The sequence below is a fragment of the Pseudonaja textilis genome, chromosome 1 (assembly GCF_049901715.1).
Source record: "Pseudonaja textilis isolate UNSWEBS1 chromosome 1, rPseTex1.2, whole genome shotgun sequence".
Lineage (NCBI taxonomy): Eukaryota > Metazoa > Chordata > Lepidosauria > Squamata > Elapidae > Pseudonaja > Pseudonaja textilis.
The window spans coordinates 52,796,818-52,820,742 of NC_141990.1; the positions used below are offsets into that span (position 1 = coordinate 52,796,818).

The 23,925-nt window shown below is 38.6% G+C and overlaps 1 protein-coding gene across 2 annotated transcripts in view; it reads left to right on the forward strand.

Moving 5' to 3' along the window:
* Positions 1-11,826: 11,826 nt before the first annotated feature.
* The window catches only part of COQ8A (coenzyme Q8A), a 64,423-nt gene continuing 52,324 nt past the window's right edge, over positions 11,827-23,925 (forward strand). Inside the window, exon 1 of one of the 2 annotated variants that reach the window (XM_026695649.2) lies at positions 11,827-11,982. The gene's annotated coding sequence lies outside the window, so the exon portion shown is untranslated. Of the gene's footprint in view, positions 11,983-12,283; positions 12,465-23,925 lie in introns of those variants that run through there. The other variant, XM_087934470.1, reaches the window with a different exon arrangement.

The following is a 23,925-nucleotide window of genomic DNA, read 5'->3' on the forward strand; positions in this document are numbered from 1 at the left end:
AATCATTGGGTGAGGGGGGGAGGAGTACACAGATGTGATAGTCATCAGGCATTTGTGGCTAATTTAACACCAAATGCATAATCACTCAAGGAAACAACTTGCAGTCACACAGCATGTGACTTAACAATAAGGAAACTTCAATTCAAAAAGAGATCACTTTGGCGGAAAAACAAATCTGGTTACGTTGCCAACTTCAAAAGCCGATACAAAAATTTATGCCACCAGATAAAAATTTATGCCACCAGAATGCACCACTTATCACATTAAACAAGAGGAAAACCTTCTATGCACCAATTCCACCCGCGCTTTCTACAATTTTGTAAACAAAGACTCAAGGTCCATCCCACCCCAGAAAGGACCTAATGGTAAAGACTGCAGTGACGACACCATTAAAGCCAACCTCTTTAACACATTATTTGGCTCAGTATTTGTAAACAGCAATGGATCATGCCCAATATTTCCTAGTCAAACCATAGACAACTACAATGATCTAATACAGGGGTTGCCAACCTTTTGGATCTCAGGGACCAACAAACTCATACTTTTAAATCCCGAGGACCACTAATATGTTTTTTTTTAAAGGTAATATATTTAATATAATTTTTTATGTTAAATATAAATTTGTGTGTATATATATGTGTGTGTGTGTGTGTGTGTTTGTGTATGTATGTATGTATATATGGCATTCAGCTTTGTTAGTTGTGCACAACTATAATGACGTGGGAAAATACCCAAACAAAGTTGAATGCCATACATGTAAATACCCACGAAAACTTAAGAAAACATATATATGTGTGTGTGTATTTATATATATATATATATATATATATATATATATATATATATATATATATATATATATATATATATATATATATATACACACACACACACACACACACACACACACACACACACACACACACATGATACACACACACATACACACACACACTTATTTAATTATAACAAAAATGTAAATGCTTAATGATAATAAAATAAAACATTCTGGGCTGGAAGCCTCCCCCCACCTGGCACCTTCCAAAGAGACAGAAGAGTGGGCGAGGTGTGTGTGTCTGTGTGTGTGTGAGCTGAGGGGCCTCGGGGCAACTGCCACTGGGAGAAGCAGAGGTAGAAAAGGGGCTTTGCTTTCCTGGGGGGGGGGCAGCGCCCCTTGGCTGCCATTCCAGGAGCTTCTCAGCAGGCATCTGCCTGCAGAAGGACTGCCGCTCTTGGTGATGAATTGGGGGAGGGGAGGGGGAGAAAGTGGGAGCTCCTTTCAGATCCCGGATGGAGAATTGAGAGGCTCAGATCTGCAGCCGAGGAAAAGCTGGGGAGGGGGGGGGGTTCTTCCAGCGTCACCTGGAGATAGGCAAGGAAAGGTGTCCCTGGGGGCATTTTGCTCGCTTTAGCACTTCGCTGCCAAACCCAGACACAGCCAGTGATTATTTGGGGGTGCGGGGGAGGGAGAAAGCATCTCTCGCATTACCAGGGGAGGAAAGGAGACAAAACAAAGCTCCCTCTTTCACTGCGACCTACAAAATGCCAATCTACCGTGTTCCAGGAATTCTTCGAAATCATCAAATGCTCCCATTTGCAGGTCTCGTGCCTCCCGGCTCAGGTCCCTGAGATGCACGCTCCCACACACGGCGGCAGCGGCGGCAACAACAGTCCCCTCCCCCAACGCCCGCTGGCCAGCTGTCCCCATTCGTTTTCTAGCTTTGAATTGCTCCCGGCTCTCTCTCTTTCCTCCCCCCTGCCCGCTTGCAGGCAGGAGAGGAAAGTGAGATGGAGCCATGCACACTCTCCCCTTTTCCAGCCCTTGCTGCCTCTCCCAAAATCAAAGCCTCGTCGGAAACGCAGGCAAAGCCGCCACAGCGGTAGCGCCCTGAGTTGCTTGCTTCTCCACGACTGCCTCCTCCAGCACCACTTCCTTCTTTGGGCAGGGCGATTCTCAACTAACCGAGCATGCTAAGGCAACTCAGGACGCTACCGCTGCAGCGGCTTTGCCTGCGTCTCCGAGGCTTTGATGTTGGGAGAGGCAGCAAGGGCTGGAAAAGGGGAGAGCTGTGCATGGCTCCATCTCTCTTTCCTCTCTTGCCTGCAAGTGGGCGGGGGGGGGGGAGGAAAGAGAGAGAGCCGGGAGCAATTCAAAGCTAGAGAACTAATGGGGAAGAGCTGACAGCAAGCGCTGAGGGAGGGGACTGCTGTTGCCACTGCCGCTGGGTGTAGGAGCTGGTTGGTGTGCATCTCAGGGGCCTGACTCTCCTCGGATCGGGTGCAAGAACTGCGCGGCCCAGATTAATTGCTTTTGGGGTCATTTCTTCTGTGGCTCACCAAAATTTTTCCACAGCCCATGGCGACCACTGATCTAATACATATCGATTTTACAGAAGACAATGCTGAAAAAGCACTACACAATCTAAAACCATCTCTATCTATTGGACCAGATGGAATATGTGCCTACTTCTTTAAAAAGCTATCCACTGCCATAGCAGAACCTCTAAGCATAATCTTTGAAAACTCTTTCAGGACCAGCTCCTTGCCTAACCTATGGTCACAAGCCACAGTCATCCCCATCTTCAAAAAGGGAGACCCCAGCCTAGTTGAAAGTTACAGACCAATCTCTTTATGCTGGGTCACCAGTAAAGTCATGGAATCAATTATTAACCAATCCTCCACTTAGAGACAAACAACCTACTCTCTAATAAACAATTTGGTTTCAGAAAAAAACTATCCTGTAATCTGCAACTCTTACACTGCAAAAACGTATGGACTACACTACTCGATCAGGGCAAAACAATAGATGCAATCTACATAGACTTCTGTAAAGCCTTTGATTCAGTGGTATACGACAAACTACTCCTAAAACTAAAATCTTATGGTATCTCTGGACAACTGCATAACTGGATAGAAGCATTCCTGTCAAACAGACAACAAATGGTCAAAATTGGGAGCATCCTATCAAATTCTGTACCCGTCAACAGTGGTGTCCCCCAAGGCAGTGTCCTAGGACCAACTCTTCATATTCTACATAAATGACCTCTGTGATCATATTAAGTGCAACTGCAGTCTCTTCACTGATGATGTAAAGCTATTCAAAACTATGGACAATACTACTACCCTTCAAAAAGACCACAAATGGCAACTTCAAATCTCAACAAATAAATGCTCTGTCTTACATATTGGCAAAAAAAATCAGAAAATAAAATACAAGCTGAATAGTTAAGACCTTGTTGATGATCCAAGCTCTGTAAAGGACCTTGGAATACTCATCTCTAATGATCTAAGTGTTAGAGCCCACTGTAACTACATTGCCAAAAAGGCATTAAGAGTTGTTAACCTAATCCTATGTAGCTTTTTCTCTGGTAATATCGCACTACTAACTAGAGCATAAAAAACATTTGCTAGACCAATACTCGAATACAGCTCATCAGTCTGGAACCCACATTACGCATCTGACATTAACACAGTTGAGAAAGTCCAGAAATATTTCACAAGAAGAGTTCTCCACTCCTCTACTTGTTGCAGAATACCTTATGCCACCAGACTTGAAATTCTAGACCTAGAAAACCTAGAACTATGTGCCTTCGGTCCAATCTAAGTATAAAAGCATACATTGCAATATCCTACCTGTCAATGAATACTTCAGCTTCAACCATAACAACACAAGAGCACACAATAGATACAACTCAAGGTTAACCGCACCAAACTTGATTGCAGGAAATACGACTTCAGCAACAGAGTGGTCAATGTCTGGAATACTCTACCTGACTCTGTGATTTCTTCCCGAAACCCCAAAAACTTTAACCTTAGACTGTCTACTATTGACCTCACCCCTTTCCTAAGAGGTCTGTAGGGGGCGTGCATAAGCGCACCAATGTGCCTACCATCCCTGTCCTATTGTTTTTTATTTTTCTTATATGTATCCATTTCATGTATTCATAATTATGTTTATACTTATACTTATTATCTTGTAAGCGATTGACAAATCAAATAAATCAAATCAAATCATGTTAAATGTGGTTTTAAGTCTTGCTTTTAGCACTAAATCTAGCCTATTTAGTTTATTTAGACTTCAGGGCATTGTGCAAACTAAAAAATGGATTGATTCAACAGCCATGTGAATGCAGCCACAGTGTTCCTCACATCAAGGGCCTTCCTCATCAGAATTTGAAGTATTCTCTCCTTGCTGGTTCAAAATAGAAGCCTGTTACAATTTAGTTTTTTCCAAGATGTTTCATGTGACTCTTCTTTTTGTACACAAATATAAAAGCACAACTAGCCCAAGGCATAAACAATCCTGAGATATCAATGTGTGTTTCTTAGAAGCAAAAGCCCTATTTAATTCTATGAGTCATAAAGCTTATTCATCTGTACTTCCAATAGACCTTGAAGAATTGTTCTTTAAAGATAGGACATGATGATGCTTTCCCCCATTCCCAGGATATAATTGAAGACCCCCAACTTTGTGTTCATTTGATCTGATGTTAAAAGGATTACTTCCAAATCCTCTTGACACAAGTTTTCTGGGGGTGTGATATTCCAGGGGCTTCGTTAGTCGTATGGCTCCAATTTGCCCAGCTTCTATTGACTGCTTTTGGTTACAGTGTACATGTGTTGGTTTATGCTGCTGGAGAGGAGCACCAGGAATGGTGTAGCAGAAGCAAAAACCCTAGATAATAAAGTAATAAATATAGATAGATAGATGACAGATGACATGATAGATAAGTGGATAGATTCTAAAAAGGGGAGAGATCACTACAGTTACCTAAAAGGTGGCAATTATGATGGTCAAGCAGTTGACATGAGATTCACTGGCAATGGAAGAAGAGTGCCAGGCCTGTGATTTGCAATCTCCCATAACTTAGGTCCAGCCCACCCTATCGAAAGGAGAGAAGTTGCTGGCTCTTTTTTCTGCCCTATGGCAGAACTGCTCGCGGGAGGGAGATGCATTCACCAATTACTGTTCCTTAACTTGTCCCACATGCTCTGGCTTATTGCTGAAGCTAAATAGAAACTGACTATAGGGCGAGAGAACACTCTGCTGCTTTTATATTTGTGTGTGATCTCAGGGAACGAAACACATTCAATTAGTTGTCTAGATGAGCTCATAATCTCACCCCAGGCTGTGCTAAAATATTATTTAGCTGGTTCATCCAAGATTCTTACATGTGATTAGTTTGACATAATAAAATGCCATTATTGTCAACAGCTGAACATTATTTGCTATCATAATTTGTGAAGGCAGATTAAATGAAATAATCTGTGGGATGGCACAACTTGTGCCTCTCACTAGACCTCAGATGTAGCACCCAGAATGCTTCCAAAATGGTTTCAAATTATAATTTCTGGCAAATCAACAGAATATTAGGAAATAATTATTTAAAAATGGTTGTAACTATTTGTATGTCAGCAGGATAACATTCCAAACTTGAAAGAACAGGATCAAATTTGATATGGGGAAAGAAGCCAGAAAAAGAAAGGTTGAAAATGGCTTAGATCAAGGGAGAAGTGGTGCAGAACGTCATTTAAAAGCAAATTCTCCCTGCAATGCTTCTCCATGGGAGAGACAGTTGGGCAGCAGCTGAGAACAATACAGTTTGATCCATTCCAAGCCTCACCCGCATCGTCACATAACCTTTTATGGAGTATACACAGCTCACCTTATGCTTCTAGTGTATGCATACATATAAACATGCAACATGAGGTAAGAGCAGAAAGACACTCCTGCAAATATGTAACATGTTATATATTGCTACAGTACAAGCACCTTCTTTGTGGGGATTTTTGCAGCTCACATATAGTAGTCCTAGTCATCTCGTTCTAAACAGAATGAAAAACTTATTTTTGTTCAGAAATGATAGTAATAGAGTACATAATTAGCTAGATTTTCTTCAGCCATTTTCTTCCATTGCTATTATGTCAACCACTTGTCCCAAAGATGCTTTTTCAAGAGGCAATTGGACTTTCTGGGTTTTTTTCCCCCCCTGTGAAGACATTTTGCTTCTTATCCAAGAAGTTTCCTCAGCTCTGACTGGATGATGGAGAAAAAAAACCAGTTGTGTTTTTATTTGGTGTACTTAGATTCATTTTCCTGAATTTTTTGTGTGTGACCTGTTTTGGAACATTTCTGGTATTGAGTTCAAACAATCAAACCTGATTATTTACATGTCAGAAAATTCTTATTTTTTGCAAAAACAAAGGCTTCATGAATTGGTATAACTATTTTTCAAGAAAGATGTGTGAAACAGGTATTTTTCAAAGAACATTGTAGATATTAATCCTGAAAAAAATATAGTTTCACTTTAAGAATCTCAAGTTCATATATATTAAAAAGTCACTGTGTGAATTGGGTGGCTATATAAATCTGTTAATAAATACCTTAATTAATTAAAAAGAAAGAAAGCTGCATCCAATGTTATTTATTCAGGGAGATTCTTTTCCACCTCAACCTACTCCTTTCAAAATTTGTGACAAAAAAAACACTTCAAAACTGCTAAGTAAGTCTGGGAGAAAAGCACCAAAAAGAAAGTAGAGAAATTACAGTGTGGTAATACAGTTATTTTATTGGTTAGAAGCCATTCAGTGCAGGCCAAAGATCCCATCATTAAAACATAATTGTCAGTGTAAATTATCTTAGGCCATACAAAGCTGAAGGCCAGTTCAAACAAATCAGAAGGCTAATAAAAATACTGATGTAAAAGAAGATATCTGAATAATATTTATTCCAAGTGGAGGAAAAGAAAACTTTCTGCTATAGAAAATACTGAAATCCACTTCAGATAAAAATTATATAAATTTACACATAAAATAACATAATGAAAATGTTAATATTTTAATGACACTTTTTATTAGTGACCTTGTTATCTACAAATATGTCATACATATTGTGGTCTAGCAAGAATCCTAAAAATTCTTTTTTAAATGGAAAACCTCACTCTTTTTGTATGTGCATATAAATACAAAAGGGTGAGATTTCTGCATTGTCCCCTCTACTGAGAGACTTTGACCCCTTCTTGTGGATGACCCTGACACTAAAGAAAGATAGCTCCTGGGTCTGATGTTATTTCTATGTCAATTTATTACCTGGAATACTTTTCTTGCTACAAACTCCAAGTTGGGAAAGAATCTTAGCTCTCTCTTTCCGTTTCCCATCTTTGACTCCTGCCAGAGAACCATCTACAGCATCCCAAAAGTGTGTGTCTATGTGTGGGGGGAAATCCTATCTAAGAGAATCATCAGGTGTATGAGAAATCTTACTTTGTACTAAAGTAAAGATCTCTCTTCAGAAATATTTTTCCTGAGGTAAGAGGATGTACAGCAGCTGTCCATCTTGTAAATGCCAGGTGGCATCACAACACATGCATGTAACAGAGAGAACTTTTTACAGTTTCATAACTGAAGCTGTTTTATTCTAACATAATATCTCTAATTATTATTTTTTAAGGTAAAGGATCCCCTCATACAAATGTGCTAGTTGTTTCTGGCTCTAGGGGCCAATGCTCATCTCAGTTACAAAGCCAAAGAGCCAGTGCTATCCGAAGACGTCTCCGTGGTCATGTGGCCGGCATAAATGCTGAAGGCGCACGGAACACTGTTACCTTCCCACCAAAGTGGTCCCGATTTTTCTACTTGCATTTTTGCATGCTTTCGAACTGCTAGGTTGGCAGAAGCTGGGACAAGTAATGGGAGCTCATTCCATTACGCAGTGCTAGGGATTCGAATTGCCAACCTTTCTGATTGACAAACTCAGTGTCTTACCACTGAGCCACCACATGATTTTTTTGGCTTTCAGAATGAGCTCTGTTAAAATAATAGGATTACTATATATGAGTATTTGGGAGTAAACATCCTTGAATCTCCTATTATTGGTATGATTGCACATTATTTACAAATTCCTTATATACAGTAATGGCATTCCATTATTGATACTTTCCAAATGAATTTTTAGATATATTTTATAATTTTACCAGTTGCTTTTATCTCATGTATTTGTAAAAAATAAAATAAATTTGAACAAAACAGATTTGGAGTAGACGACCTGAATGAAATAAAATTATATTCAAATCTCAGCATTTACCTTTTACCATTATCACAATAATTTTACATTAGTTTGGAATCTTAATATTACAAATATCTCTCAACCAGATAGGTAAAGAGAATATAGTAGGGATTTTCAAGCTTTTTCAGTACACGGAACTTGTTAGTTAATAAAGAAAAAAAAGTCCCAGAAGCCTTGATAAATAGGCAATAGAAAATTGGTTGTGTCTATGTGAAGAGATGTGAGTATGTATTGGTTTTAGTCTCTCATGAAACTCTATTTAAGTTTTCATAGTAGTTTGAAACACAATCCACCCAAGCAGTCATTTAGGAGAAGCAGAGTTTTATTTATGCTATGCAAATGAGACACATACTGTTGTTTCTTTAGAAGAAACAGCTGAGTACCAGTAAGTATAATATATGCATAGTTAGTAATAGTAAATGGTGCCTAAAACTATAATTATATGTAAGAATTGCTTTTTGAGGTTATTATCCACAAAAATATATACTAATCGCTTATGTACCTAATATCTGGCACTTTATTAGGCTAATGGTCCAACATACTCAAGGTATAATCTAAGAGCATATAATCCCAACAGGGTCATCCAAATATATAATCCCAGCAGGGTTATCCAAGGTATGACTGTCATCCCAGCTGTCTAGCTAAAGCAAGCAGACATTGGCAGTTTGTGATAGAGGAAGATGCTGGAAGTAAGAGACCTGTTTAATAACAACAGTAATGGATAATTTCATGTTGTGCAGGAAAAGTCAATGGTAAACCACTCTATATTTTATCAAGATAATCATATGGATGAACAATATACTGTAAATCTATGTTACTAAGAGTTGTTACTGTGTTGCTAAGAGTTGACATTATCTTAATGGCACATAGTTTAAGACCTTCCTCTCAATCATGTTAAGCACAGTACTAACAAATCTATATATTCATTTAAGAACGCAGCTGGGGAAAAAGTACTGTATGTTCTATCAAGTTTAAATTATTTGCATCCTCTTGGCACTATAGAATAATGGGTTACTCGACAACCAATCATCATTCAAAACTCATACAGAGAATTTAACACAAACTATAATAATAAAGGATAAGACCTAATTAACTGCAATTAGGTTACAAAACAGTTTTATTTTAATAAGAGAATGCATGTAATCTACTGAAAAGACAAAGGATTATGAATATCTGAATTTGCATTTTTTGACTTCTGTTCTTGATGAGACTGGGACCCTAGATTGTGCTAAGTGTACTGATTTTATTTCAGCTGCTTTGTCATTTAGTGTTTTTGTTAATGGTGTTTTTGTTATTAGCCATATGTATGAGATGGATATAAACTGAATAAATAAATGCTGTCTACATAGCTCTACCCTTGAGGAGCATTTAGAAGCTAGGTCAGCATATGGCAGCATGCTCAATATTCAGTGCACCACAGTATACCCATGTACTATTGTAAACCGTCCTGAGCTATTTCAAAAAGAAATGGGTGGCAAGTAAAGTTAATAAATAAAATAAATATAATAAATATAAATGACATTGCTGCTACATGAGTGGCTTAGTGGGGGCTTAGTGGGCTTTCAGAAGCAATTAAAGCAGAGGTGGTATTCAGCAGGTTTTGAGCAGTTCTGGAGAATCGGTAGCAGAAATTTTGAGTTTGGAGAACCAGCAAATACCACCTCTGACTGGCCCCGACCCCATTTATTCTCTGCCTCTCGAGTCCCAGCTGATTGGCTGGCTCTTCTTTTGTTGCCCTGCACAGGACAACAGACCTGGAGATCTGGTTAGTGGGGTGGGGAGGGAATGGGATTTTGCAGTAACCTTTTCCCAGGAGTGGGGAAGGAATGCAGGTTTTACAGTATCCTTCCCCTGCCATGCCCACCAAGCCATGCCCACAGAACCGGTAGTAAAATAATTTGAATCTCACCACTGAATTAACAGCACTGGCGGTTATCCTGAAAGTCCTATAAGGTACATAGGACTGCTTGTGTTTGGTGTCTGTCTGTCTCACCAAATCTGATAGGATGGACATATTCAGGGTCTCCTGAGTATAGCAGCATTATCTGATAGGGCAGAAAAAGCATGCGTTCTCTGTCATGGTGTCTGCCTTATGAAACAAACTTTAGCCTGAGTTTCAGCCCCAACAGAAACTTTTTGAAAGACCTTGACCTGAGTTTTCCCCTAGGGCTGTGATATTAATGGAGCTGTTAATGTGGTTAGGGTGATTTTTTTTTTATTAGGGCCTCTACTAAATTCTGTTGGCTGATTTAGTTCATTTATTGTGTTTTTATCTTTTGTTTACACCCTACATTTTTCATTGAGAGGATGGGCAGCTCTATAAATTTGGTTAATAATAAATAAACACAGTGGCTTAAACCAAAGTTCATATCATAAGTACATTAGTGTTCAAGATGACACAATTTTTTCTGCTATATTTTTCCTGCTACAATTTAATTGCAGCTCCAAATAATTTAATCTGAACTATTATTGTATAGGTTGGATGAGTACAATCCTTACCTAGAGTCTAATCACTGAGTTCAACGGGCCTAACTCTCAGGTAAAAGGGTACAAGAGTAGTCAACAACAGCAATCTTATCATCAGAAATATATCTTGAATAAAATGAAGTGTCAAATAAGTGGTCATACAACTGCATCTTAATTCTATACTGTAGTCCATGGGACAAATTCCTGTCTTCCCCAGACTTGTATTGTCCTAATATATTGGATCACAACATCAAATATTCCCAGCCACCTGAAAAGATGTAAAAATAGGAATGCTAAAATTTAAAACAAAACAAAGCAAAATTATTCTAGGTCCCCAAATTCCCTAGGAATGATGTTACAATATAAATAAAAATTAGTTTACATTTTTTAACTTAAATGTTGCAATAGGAAGTCACGTTTTTATTTTAAATATAGTTTCAAATGCAGGAGTTTTTCAAGTACCAATGTTAAATATCCAGTTTAATTTATATTGGCTTTTCTTCAGCTGTGGGTAAATAATCATGTTACAAGAGAACAGGGAATTCTAAGGTCAAGGGAACAAGCCACAATAATGCAATATGGTCAGAGCTGGGAAATGTGAGGGTTTTTTGTTTTGATATAATAGTGATTAGTGGTTTGAGTTTCAAAAGGAACTAAGAGATCTGGAAAAAATGCACTAAATTACAAATTTAATTTACAAGATTGCAATACTGCCCTCCATAATTTTCTTCCCCAGCTTTACAACCATTTTTTAAATTCAATCCACAAGGAAGGACGTGTTCATCAGAAAGTGTCTAAGCATCCCTGTTCCCCCTAACAACATAAGCATCGCCCCTTACGGCCACCAAGTTGCTGCCGTATATGTGCAGGAAGGCACGTAACTCAGATTCAGCAGCCCACCTTATGGGAAGGCGTCCTTTGGAAGAGAAAATCCCAGTTTAGCTTAATCATCCAAAGAGAGCTCACAGTCGAGCCCTCGGGCTTTGTGAGGAAGCCTGAACGTGCCCACCCGCACATGCACCAGGCCTGCTGCTTTCCCCGCCCCCAAAGGCTAGTCTACGTCCACTTCCACCCAGGGGCCTCCTGTCACCATGCGAAAAGCTCAGAAGCTACCAGCGCAACATGGATGGGTGAAGACAGCGCCGCCTTCCTATTGGCCGAAACTTTTTCCGCCTCGGCTGTTCATTGGACGGAACGCGAACTCCACGAGTCGAGCACGCTCTCCCCGAGCTGACACCTCCGTTCTCGCGCTAATCTCTGGGCGACGGAAAGGAGGCGGCTTTTGAGGAGCCAATGATAGCGGGAGGGGGCGGAGCCTGGGGCCGGGCCTCAAACCAAGAGGGCAGGGGCGAGTTGGTAAACAAGCTCCGCGCCTCGTGGTGCCACGGGGCGGGTGTCGGACTGTCGGGAACCAGGCAGTCGGGGTTGGGAGCGGAGCCGTGCGGGCCGAGGTGAGCTAAGCGTTTGGAGACACACGGCGCGACCTGGCTCCCATAGGGAGGAGCTGGCAAGGCCCGTAATCTTTGCCTGCCTCTCGTTAGCCTCTACAGCGCATCGGTCCTGTAGCGGCCTGATATATTCGGCCAAGGGGAAAATGGTGTCCCCATAAGCGGGGAAAGAGAGATTTTTGGCCGCGGTCGTGCGCTGGGAAGAGTGTGTCTTCCCAGACGTTGTGCCACGTGCCGGCACTCGCCTTGCTGGGGAGGCGGGTGCGGGAGGATTAAAAAAAAAAAAAAGCACCCTTAAATTGCTGCTTCTGTGGCGCTATGCATGAGAAGAGACGAGTGGGGGTTCCGGGCTGAGACCATCGCTTGAAAGCAAGCTTAACTTGGGGCGAGCCTTTTAACGGCCCTTGAGATGCGTTGGATTCTTAAGTCCCATCGACCCCAGCCTGCTGGGAAAGTTCTAGTATAATCCGTCCGGAGGGCGCTGGGTGGGTAGGGCCGCACACTGGCCCGTAAGAGTTGTCTAAGGCGCGGTGTTAATCACAGGATCGGATTGACAAGCTTTCCACCTATCCCAGGTTTTGAGTTCAACAACGTGATTATTCGTGGTTAATTACCACGGGGCGGCAAAGTCAGAGCTGGTTCTGCGGTGAGAAGCTGCAGCAGAAGGGGGAAGCGTGATAAGCCTTCGGGGGTGTGCGTGTGTTTGCTTGGGCGGCAATTGCATTTCTATTTTTCGCTCCCTGAATATTTTATTCATGCCCACTACCCCAAGCTCCCTTGCTCACGACCTCTGCTAAATTTTAATGTAAAGTGTTTGATATATTTTACTTCCATGGGAAATAAAAAGGATTGGTAGGAAATCCTGTTTCAGCATATTATGCTAATAAGTGAACTCTTTAAGAACTGGCAGGGGTGAAAAAAAAAAGCAGTGACTAGATTTTGAGCTGTTGTAGCAGTAAATTAGATTGGTGGGAAATAAGCGCTGGGAAACTTGAAAATAAGGTTTTTTTTTAAGCCCCACGCTATAGGGCAAATTATCTAAATGGAAAAAAAATGTGTCCCATATGTGCTTGTGTGTATATATTTCCCATTTTGGATTGATCTTTCCACATTTTATGTTGATATGTAAATTTTATCCTTTTTTCTTCTGATCCTGTTAATATTATTTAAAGACATTTTGCATGAAATGATTTTGTGTAGAATCTGCCTTGATGTGCCTAGAATAGTGTAAGACGTGCTATTTATGCTTGTAATAGCTCTTTTTTCGGTCTATTTCATTGTTCATGAATGAGGCTATGTAGCTTCAAAAAGAGCAACATCCCAGAATATTACTGGTCTGTCAAAAAAGTAAATTCTAAAAAAAATGAAATAGCATTTAGATTTCTGCCATGAATTTAGTCTAAAAACAAAAAACTTTTTAAAGGAGATAAGTTGTAGTTTGTCATTTAAGATCAGTGGACATATTTGAATAAAACTTAATGTTTTGTGGCATGGAAACACAAATTGTGGGCAGGGCACAAATACCCAGTGAAATAAGGCTACTTTGCAGAGATTAGTTTTCTATTTTGTAGGGGGTTGAAATTTTTACTTTTTTAAAAAATTAACAGTCTTATTGCACAATTGTTCATACCCAACTGCTGAATGATGGGTGAAATCAGTGCCCAAAATTCTTAATCTTTCCATTTAGTGCTCATAAATGTAACTCTTAATAGAAAAAGTGTTGCAATTTTGTTGTTGAATGTTGTTGCTTTGGTCACAGAGGAGTTCTAGGATTGCAGACTGGTCGCTCCTGAATTAAATCACTGTACTAAATTGTATTCATAAAAGCCAGCAGTGAATGATAAAATTAAATATTTTAAATGAGACTTACTATAATTAGTTTAACACCAGGTGACTGCTTATTAGAAACACTAAATCCCGGACTCCAGTTATACAAGGAAACATAAATTATTAAAAGTTCCAGCACAGATTTAAATGGTTGAGTAACTTTGTTAGTCAGGGTAAAAAAAATTGTAAATGCCTCTTACATCCAAATTGTAGCCTATAGAGACCTGCCTAGTTAGAGTCCTTTTGTAGTCCCCTGAAAGATTTCTGTTTATTTGTGCAATTTGAGAATTGGAATGAAGGTAACTCCTCATCTTTATCAGTGGCTTACCCATTTATTCATTTGCTTTGACTTAACAGTCTCTGGAACAAGATCTCTAGCTTTGGTCCAGTGGGCAGATTTAGAATTGTAAGAGCATGCTGTGAATGTTCTTTTAAGAAAGGCTAATGGTTGCCCAGGTGTTTCATTCACAAAATGAGTATCACAAAGGGCATGACAAACTAGTTACAAAGCTCTCATTTACCAGAAGGGCAGGCTGGTGAAGATGCTCTTTGGGAGTTTATATTTGCTTTTTCCCTTGAAGTTGGGTAATTTACAAAATAAAGCACTGGGCCCTAGAACACCACCAGTTTTATTTTCTAACAGTATTTTTTGGAAGTAAATATGTTGAAGGTTTTACTTTTCTTTGTATAGTGTGCTAGCTTTCTGATTTAATATATTAATGGAAAAAGGAGCTTGGTTATTGTTTTCTAGGAAGAGACACCTCCCTGACATAGGTATCAACTTTCAGAAATATATGGCATCCTTAATCTTAAATATAAGAGCCATACATACTCTTACAAGTAGCTGTGTAAATTTTTAGTTTTCATTAAAATTAAAAAAAAGTTTGTTAGTCTTGTTGAACATTAACACCTGATCATAAAAAAATCAAATTCAAGGATTCAAACTTTTGTTGTTTCTAACAACAAACTTCTAACTTAGATATTCATTCATTAGCTAAGATAGCCAAATAACATCCCCTATGTTCATCATAGACTTATATCTAAATACTACATGTTGGGACAAATGTTCATTTTATATTGTTATTTTCCCCAGCAAGTTATTGGCTAGTTGCCATTGAAGATGGAACACTGATAGAATTTTAATAATTTAATACAGCAAAATAATTCAAAAAGTAAAGGGGAATAAAAATGTTTGTGTCAGTGCAAGAAAAAGATATAGTGGCCTTGACATACATGGCTTTAATGCTGCAATTTGTGTTTATTTACAAATTAGCAAAGGAAGAATGTAATGAAGACTGAATCAGCACAAACATGGACCATCTTCATTTGACTCACCAGCATTGAGAGCAATGATCCTTGTGACTTTGAAAACTAAAATAAATCATATCTGCCAAACTTTATCTTAACACTGATATTATACATGAATTAAGAAAAACATGACCTTGGAAAGCTCTTAAAAACAAAAGTACTGATATTTGGGGGAAGGAGGACTTCTCCTTTCCAAGAACAGTTGTATACCTGCAGATAGTGATTTTCATATCATGGCAGTATAAAGAGTCTTAATTTTTTAAGCCTTGTTAAGAATTGTAAAGAATAAAAACAGCAAAATATGGAAGTGTTTTTTTAAATAATTTCCTGTTCTCTTTCCTGAGTTTTGCTGACTAATAAGCTTATTCTATAAATCTGTTTATGCTTTGACTAGCTGTAGAAAATACCTAATAATGGCAGTTTTGTAAGCACTTTCATGTTATTTTTTATCAGTGATTAACTGTAGTTAACGTTTATACTAATTAAAATCCCTGTGTTAATTTTATTTTCAAAACTTTAGAGATCATTATTTATTTAAATCTTCATAGCCTTCCCAATATCAGTGTATCCAAGGGTGGGATGCTTGAAAAACAAAGCATAATATAAATGCACTAGGTAAAGCAAAAATACAGATCAGTCTACTGACTTTGACATCCAGCAACTTGTCATCCTGAAACAACCAAAGTTAATGTCACCCTTGCCTGAAATGTAAGGACATTCTGTAATCTGTGTGTCATAGCTGAGAAGACTTTCTGTCACGTCTCACATAATATACTGCTTCCAGTGGAGGGAGTGAAGAGCCCCCTTGGCATTTCCTCATATTTGGGGTAGATATATTTATGGAAAAGCTTTCCTCAAATACTAAGTTTCAAAGTAGCTGAGAAGAACTTCACATAAAGAGAAAAAAATAATGTTTGGGTGCAGTTGAGAGAAAATATTTTTAGTGGGCTCTAAGAATCCAATTTAACTTGCCTGCTTCTTCATGTCGTTCTAATGGAATATCCTAGTTTGGCACTTGAATATAAAAATGAGTAGAGGGACCTTGATAATTAACTCACAGGAGACACATGTGAAATTGGAATTAAGAGCATTCCAGTTTAGATTCTGTAGAACATCCATCCATTTTCAATTGCCTATCAGTTTTCCTGTGACTGAACAATATGTTTGATAGAGTGGTTATAATAACTAAAAAAGTGCAATTTATTTTGGTTAAACTTGTAGCTGGTTAAATTATGTATCTGTCTTAACTCTAGGGTTAACCTAACCCTTGCGTCTGCCACTGAAATGCAGATAAATTATTTGGGAGCTGATTATAAAGTTAGAAAAAGGATAGGCAGTTCTTGAGAAATATACAGCTTGTTCTAGTCTCTCCCCTCGTGTCTCCCTGAGTTCAAAAATTTTACTATCCCTGGGAAAAGTAAATAGATGGTAAAATTGAATGTCATAGGCATATTTAGAATGTTTGTGCCCAAAGTTCTGAATTATTTCCACTAGCATTTGCATGCAGACATTTACTGCCTGGAAGAGAAAACAAAATGTGATATATCTTGCCACTGAACATGAAGCACCTTTTCTGTTACTGGTTCTCTAGAAGGGACTGTAGCTGTAGTCACAGACTATCTATCGTCCAAGTTAATTCAGATGGGTATATGGCATCTTTGGCGCAAGCTGCCTAAATTAGGAAGGAAGCAAAATATGCTTGGACTGAATTCACAGCTTTGGCGAAAGGAGAAAAGTATATGCAGCATTTTGCTTTATGACATATCAATGGTAACATTCAAATTTGAAGAATAAAATATGTATTTTTCTATTAGATTGTGAAAAGATGCTGACTGTTTCTAAAGTTGATTATCTCCTTAGCTGTTTAGGAAGAATAGTTAGTTTGGTACCTTCTGCCAGTTAATTGTGTTTAAATCAGATTAAATGTTCTGTAAGATGCTGAATTAGTTCAGGAAATGCTCAAGTTCATTTTGTCTTGTTCTCTGGTTTCTGTTTTGCTTTGTTTCCTGCAAATGTGGATTTATGTATTCAACCTGGAATACAGCAGAAAGTAACTTTTCTAACACTTTTCTAAGTGTTTAATAGGAACATAATCTACATTGTTTAGATGACTTCTGTTGTTGAGTTTAGATATATACTGTTTTATGTCCTGTCATTAGACAAACCTAACAAATTCCTCCAAGGGTTTGTTTATTGTTTGTATAGATAGTTTCCCCTGATATGTATACATTAAATTAACCCATATTTGAGGAGCCAGTGGCAAAATATAAAAGATATTGCTGAATATGGAATTGCTTTATCTAAAACCATGCTTCAGCAAAAAACCCCACCAAACCATCTTCTGGCATATACAATATATTTCAGAATAACAAGTACTTAAGTAATGAAAATAGGCCTAAATATTATGCTGTTTCCACTTTCCTCATTCCTGTGGTAGAATGATGGTGTATAAATGTCATTTTAACTGGGCATTCTTGTGTTTCTTATAGCACAAAAGAGAAATACATATAGCCCAAGAGCACTGTTCCTTGCCTTCTAACAAAAATAGAATGTTACTCTTTTAAGAGATGCCAGTAGTCCCTCTCCTAGTGATAAAAGCAGCTGCCACAATGCTGTTGCATTACTTTAACCAGAAAATAGATCAGTGCTTTGGCAACAGCCCACATGTACCTTCCTCAGTCATTAAGGTCAGAAAAGTGGACAGAGAGAGCACATGAAAACAGCTGACATAGTATTGAATCATTTTCATGGCTTAAAAGACATACCCATTGCATTATGGCAGGTGGACTTGTGATTTCCATCTGTCTTTCAAAGGATTGAAGGGCTAGTATGTATGACTTGGTAAATGAAATGATTCACACAAAATAATTTGCTTAAAGCTTTTTGCAAATGTCCTTGAAACTTTACAGAATTGCTGCTAATTATATAAGGGAGCAAACAAATTTTTGAGAATGAAGCAGAATTTAAGTATGTATGATTTTACAATGCTCTGTACATCTACAGTTATTAGCAGCCAAAAATTGGGATAGCTGAACATAAAGTATTGTTGGATAGATTAAGAATTTCATAGAACCACTTTCTGCAGGAGGAGAATTCTTTTAGTCTATGGTAGCCAAACAGGAGTCTGGCTGTATTTTTTTCAGACTTAATTTTAATAAAAGGCATAAGCTTTCATAAACAGGTTATTTCATCAGATGTATGGCATTTTGGTTGCTAATAACTGGATTTGACAGAGTTTGTTTTGATGATTAAACATTCGGTGATAGTCTCAGAATTATACATTTTATCATTTGTCTAGAGATACCAGTGTCCATGAGCAAATATTATTATAAACCAGGTTTTAGAATATATTGTAATGCTTTCAGTGATGACTTTGCCTGTGAGAACTTTAAAAAAAATATAAAGCACCCACCCACATTATGAAACAACTGTGGAGTTTTAATGCATTGTTTGGCCGTGTTAAATATTCTCCCTGGGCTTTAGCACTAGGGCCACAATCCTAATCATACTATAGTGAGAGTAGAAAAATGCATCTTGTCTATTTTTATAAAACACTTGTTTTTATAGTTTGTAAAAAAATAAAACACTCTGTAATGAGTGTTGTGTACTGCAGGAGTCCCCAACATTTTGGACTTCAGGGACCACTAAATTCATAATTTTAAATCCCATGGACCACTAATATGAATCCAGCGCACTGCTGGTTGAAGCACCTGGACTCCCAGTGACGGGATGGGGTCCTTCAGGCACTTAGCTTGGCTACCTGTTTCTGCAACCTCAAAGAGCCATTTGGACACATTTTCCACAGAAAACAAAATACCAGGGACTCGACTGACTCTGAGACTGACTCTCCCTCCCTCCCTCCCTCCCTCTATCTCTCTATCTCTATCTCTCATCTCTAATCTCTATTTTTCTCTCTCCCCTTTCTCACCTCTTTCGGTATCTCTCTCATCTTTCTCTCACTTCTCTCACCTCTTTCTCTCAGTATCTTTCTCATCTCCCTCTTATCTCTCACCTCTCACCTCTTTCTCTTTGTCTCTTTCATCTCTCACCTCTCTTTCATCTCTCTCACCTCTCATCTCTCTCTCTCTTTCTCTCTCTCTCATACCTATCTCTCTCCTCTCTATCACCTCTCTCTCTCAGTGTTTTGGAAGTCGCGCATCTTCCAGTCGCACAGCACCAAAAAGGGCTGGAAGAAACACCCGCGAAGAGATGAATTTTCCTCCCGCTCTGGAATATGGAGCAAATCTTCATCCCCTCCCCTCTTAGGCCAGGCGAGGAGTGAGTGGGAGGGCTGGGTGAGGGCTGGGTCCAGCCAATAGTAGATTCAACCAACAGGAAGCCACAGCAGGGGGAAGAAAGAGCCACTGGTTGCCAACAGCTGTTGCTTTGGACTGCCTGCGCTGCCACCCCCACCCCCTCTTGCCTCAACAGCACTAATTATCTCGTTCTGGCCAGAGAAAGCTGTGCTGCTCCTTGTATCTTGCACCTCCTGCAAAGTTGCAAGTTGCATGTGCTCCCTCTATGGCGGAGATTTCCAGCCCCACCACGAGCTGCCTGGGCTGTCCCTTAATCCAGAGGTCTAATCACAGGACTCGCCCATTGCTCATCCCGGAGCAGCTGCTCCACCCAGGTGCGTCACGGACCACCAAAATTTTCTCACGGACCATCAGTTAGGGGCTTCTGGTGTGCTATATAGTATCCGCTATATAGTGTACACATTTTCTGCAAATAATTGAGCTTTATTTGGCTTTGAGGAAGAACTGAAACCTTATATGAATTAATTATTTGCAATTTTGTGGAACAATATACAGTATATTAAAACTATTAAGCATTTGTGTTTTGAAAGTTGTTGTTAGTCTCCTATAAGTTCTTAGATGAATAACTTAAGCTTGTCTTAAAATATATTTTAGTTGCATCTTTGAGATAAATTGATATACCACTAGTCTGTAGAAATGGCTTTTTTCTCCAGCAATTGACAAGATTATGATCTACGCAAACTGTAAATCTAGGTATTTATTACTTTCTCCAATGTACGTACTTCTACAAAAACAGTTGGGCAGCATGGAAAAATAGATAAATAAGCACAGTAAAAACTTAAGTTGCTCTCCTTATTTAACCTTAAGTGATTGATAATAAGTAATTTAGATCAGTCCAGCTCAAGTTGCCATCCTTTAATAGATTAGGGGTACAATCCTTATCTAGTTATCCTGAAGTTGCAGACCTAACCTTCTAGTGATCTCCCTTGTAAATTTCCAATGGCTTAGATGTAACAGGAAGTGCAAGTTAAAGGGGCTTTGAATCTTGATTCCTATATGAAAAGGGGCTGCTAACCTAGTCTATTTCCTCATTGACTGCAGGATATTGCAACTCAGCACCAGTCAGATGAAAGGAGGAGTAACTGATTTATAGATCTGTTATCCTACTCTCAGTTTTTAGATTAAATTCTAACTGCCAATTCCTGTCTCCTAATAGTATTCTAAATTGTCAGTTTTTGGACCACAAATATTTTTATGTTAGTTCGCCATTCATATCAAAACACAGCCAATGTTTTGGAGGGAAAAAAACTGAGCAATAATTGGTTTGTAAACGTTATCCTTGTAGGGAATACAAAAGTTGCTGTCCGGAATAAGTAGCATGTAATTAATACTTTGACAGTTTTTAATAATAATGAATTTACTTGGATAAATTCTGGTGAGATGGGCAACGTACAAGTTTAATAAATGAATATGAATTATTCTAAACCCTGACCACCAGAAATGAAGGTTCATTAGTTCCAGAGATGCAGTTGATGGCTAGAATTAGTCATGTACCCAGACTATGTCTAACCCAAGTCAGACTGACGTAAATAGAATTGTCAGGCTAGAACTTCTATAGTTAATTTGCTGATATATCTCTGCTTAAAATAAAAGAGCTGTCAGACTTGATCAAAATTGGAATGTTACCCTTGATTTTTGCTTCTTGAAATTTTTTTTAAGGAGCAAGTGGTGCAGTCTTTCCAACCTGACATTTTAGCAGTGGAAAAATAATTGTCATTTAAGCAGCTTCAATACAAAGTTACATTGTAGTGTTTTATGTATGAAAGGATTGAAGTAAGAGGTGGGATTCATCATTTTAGTTTAGAGCCATCTGACTAAGCATTTACATTTGTGGTGATAGCTTCTTACTCCCTGGTGCAGTTTTTCCTTATCTAAGTATTTATACAATGAGTGGGAAGGGTTTCTGCTCCTGAGCTCTTTAGTTTAGCTATAGGAATTTGGCTTTGCAGCTTGAACCTTCAGGTTTTTTGTTGAGGTTTTTAGACATTTTGTGTTCAAACTTTTTTTAAGCAACCGCTGTGCTTTTATTTTATAAAATAATAGGAATTCCTTCTTTAATTTATGTTCAGTACTTTCCCACCCTAGAGACTTGCATATACAACCTTTTAAAAAAATACGTTGAAGAGCATGTCATCCTTACGATTCCCAGTCTGTGAATAATTCTTTTTTTCCTTTGTTTCTTTGTGTTATGTCTTGCTTCTTTATTGGGTCTTCATTCTGTTACCTTTATTGCTTTCGTGCATGATTTTCTATTTTTCATTCATTCCATTATTCTCAACTCATGTTTGTTGTGTAAAGCCTTTGGATACATATGGTATTTTCCCTATATTTTCTTAAATTTCTTAGTCTGTCTTTGAGGTACACTCCCTCTAAAGCAGGGATCTCCAACCTTGGCCACTTTAAGACTTGTGGACTTCAACTCCAAGAATTCCTCAGCTACAAAGTTTGCTGAGTAATTCTGGGAGTTGAAGTCCACAAGTCTTAAAGTGGCCAAGGTTGGAGACCCCTGCTCTAAAAGATCTGATTATGGTATGAATGATCAGGCTTGGGAAATGGACATACCTATTTGTTCAGAAACTCTTCCCTTATTTTGGTTTTAATTAAATGATTTGTAATAAGCACATATGAAAATAAATTAAGGATGAAAAATTGATTTCATAAAAGCTCTCTCTTTCAGTGGAACTTCGGTTTTGAAACTACTAGTACTTCAGGCATGAAAAAGCAGGTAGCACCTTGGCTTTCAATAAGGTAAACTTAAAAGGTTGCAGCATACTTGCCTGCTCAGTGGCTCCTGTGAATCAGAGCCATTCCTTCTTTCTGTATTGCTTAATCTAGCCCACATTGGTTCAGTCAGCCTTGAAATAGAAGATATCGCTAGAAGGATAAAATTGTTGCTTCTCTGGATGCTAATATTTTCAAAACCAAAAATAATTGCTTTGTTCAGAACTTGATGCCAGTTCAAATCTGCCCTTGTTCATTTAAACTGAGATAAGGGAAACATTTTTAGAATTGCTTTAAGATGTGAAATGTACATTGCCCACATAAGTGTGGGAGGGGAAAAGGTCAGCCTATGCTTTGAACTCTTCCCCTTGCTATTGAGTGGGAAGAGACACAGTTTTCCCTCTATTATAAATATGATCAGTTGGTCAGATTCAACAATATTAGTTATTTTCTACCCACATAAAGATTGAATTGCTAAAACAATTCTGTAAGACAAAGGGGTATTTTTAAAACCATCAGCTGCTGTTTTATTTTATATATTTCCTTTAAGGAGTAAATTCTAGTATATAGCACTTTTAGACTTGATTCCTATACCATAGCATAGAAAGGGATGGTATTCTAAGAATTCAATTAGAGTGTAGCAACTTTGCAGTTGAAACTCTCGTACATTTTTTCTATGCTGCTTGAAAGTTTAGCTTTTCTTTAAAACAAATTTGAATTCTCATAATTTCATGTGCACACATACACACGCACAAAAACAACCCCCACACCAATAGCAAAATCTTGTGAACCCGATAAATCTTGAAATTCTCCAGTGTGCTGGCGAGAGAATCCAAAGAATGGGTTAACTCTGCCTTTCTGCCCTAAGACTTTAGTCTTTTTACACTTTGTAGCCATTCCTCTCTTGACTGTGTCCCAATTTTGACTCAGTCTTAGCCCAAGAGAGATGCGTGTCAGGGCTCCAACAAATCCACCCCCATTCAAATCGAAAGTCTCTAGCCGCATCTCAGAGAAAAGAAAAATGATTTAGCAAGAGCTCCACAGAGCAAACAGGCAGAGTTAAATTGTTCGAATTCCCTTGAAACTGGATTCACAACCCAAACACTGAACGCAAGTCTTCCGCAGCTAGTCCGCCACAGCCGGCACAGCGAATTGGCTGGCTTCCCTGGTCCAGTCGGCATAGCTGCCACAACGATTAAGCTGGCTCCCCCAGTCCGATCAGCATAGCTGCTGAAACAACATGGCTAGCGACCTCAGCCTTTCCAGCATAGCCGCCATCTTCTGGCTCATTCAAACAGAGCTGACGTTTGGCGCGCTTTTCAGCAACAGACATCCTGGCACCTCCCCAGCAGGTGGCTGGAAAGCCTTCAATAGAGTGGGGAAAAAGGACAGAGGAATAAAGGATGGAAGATATTGCTGCTTCAGAGAGCCAAGTGGATAAGATTGCTAGTTTATTTTACTGTATTTGTTTCGGTAAAGTTTTAAAAATGTCTTGCTTTAAAATATCTTAAGAAATTCTTAGCATATTGGTTATACCTCCCTTTAATATTTTAATTTAGTAAAGTTCTTTTATTTTTCAATATTACCATTCTTCTGATACTGAGAATTGTATGTGCACAAAATGACATACTTCCATAAGAAGAGAAAAATCTGAATCTGTAGAAAAAAATGAATATTTTAAAGAAGTTAGCTGTCACCACCACTTATTAATTACAAGGTGCTCAGTTCTGGACAGATCCAAATTGTTCCTCAACCTATACACAGCCCTTTTGTA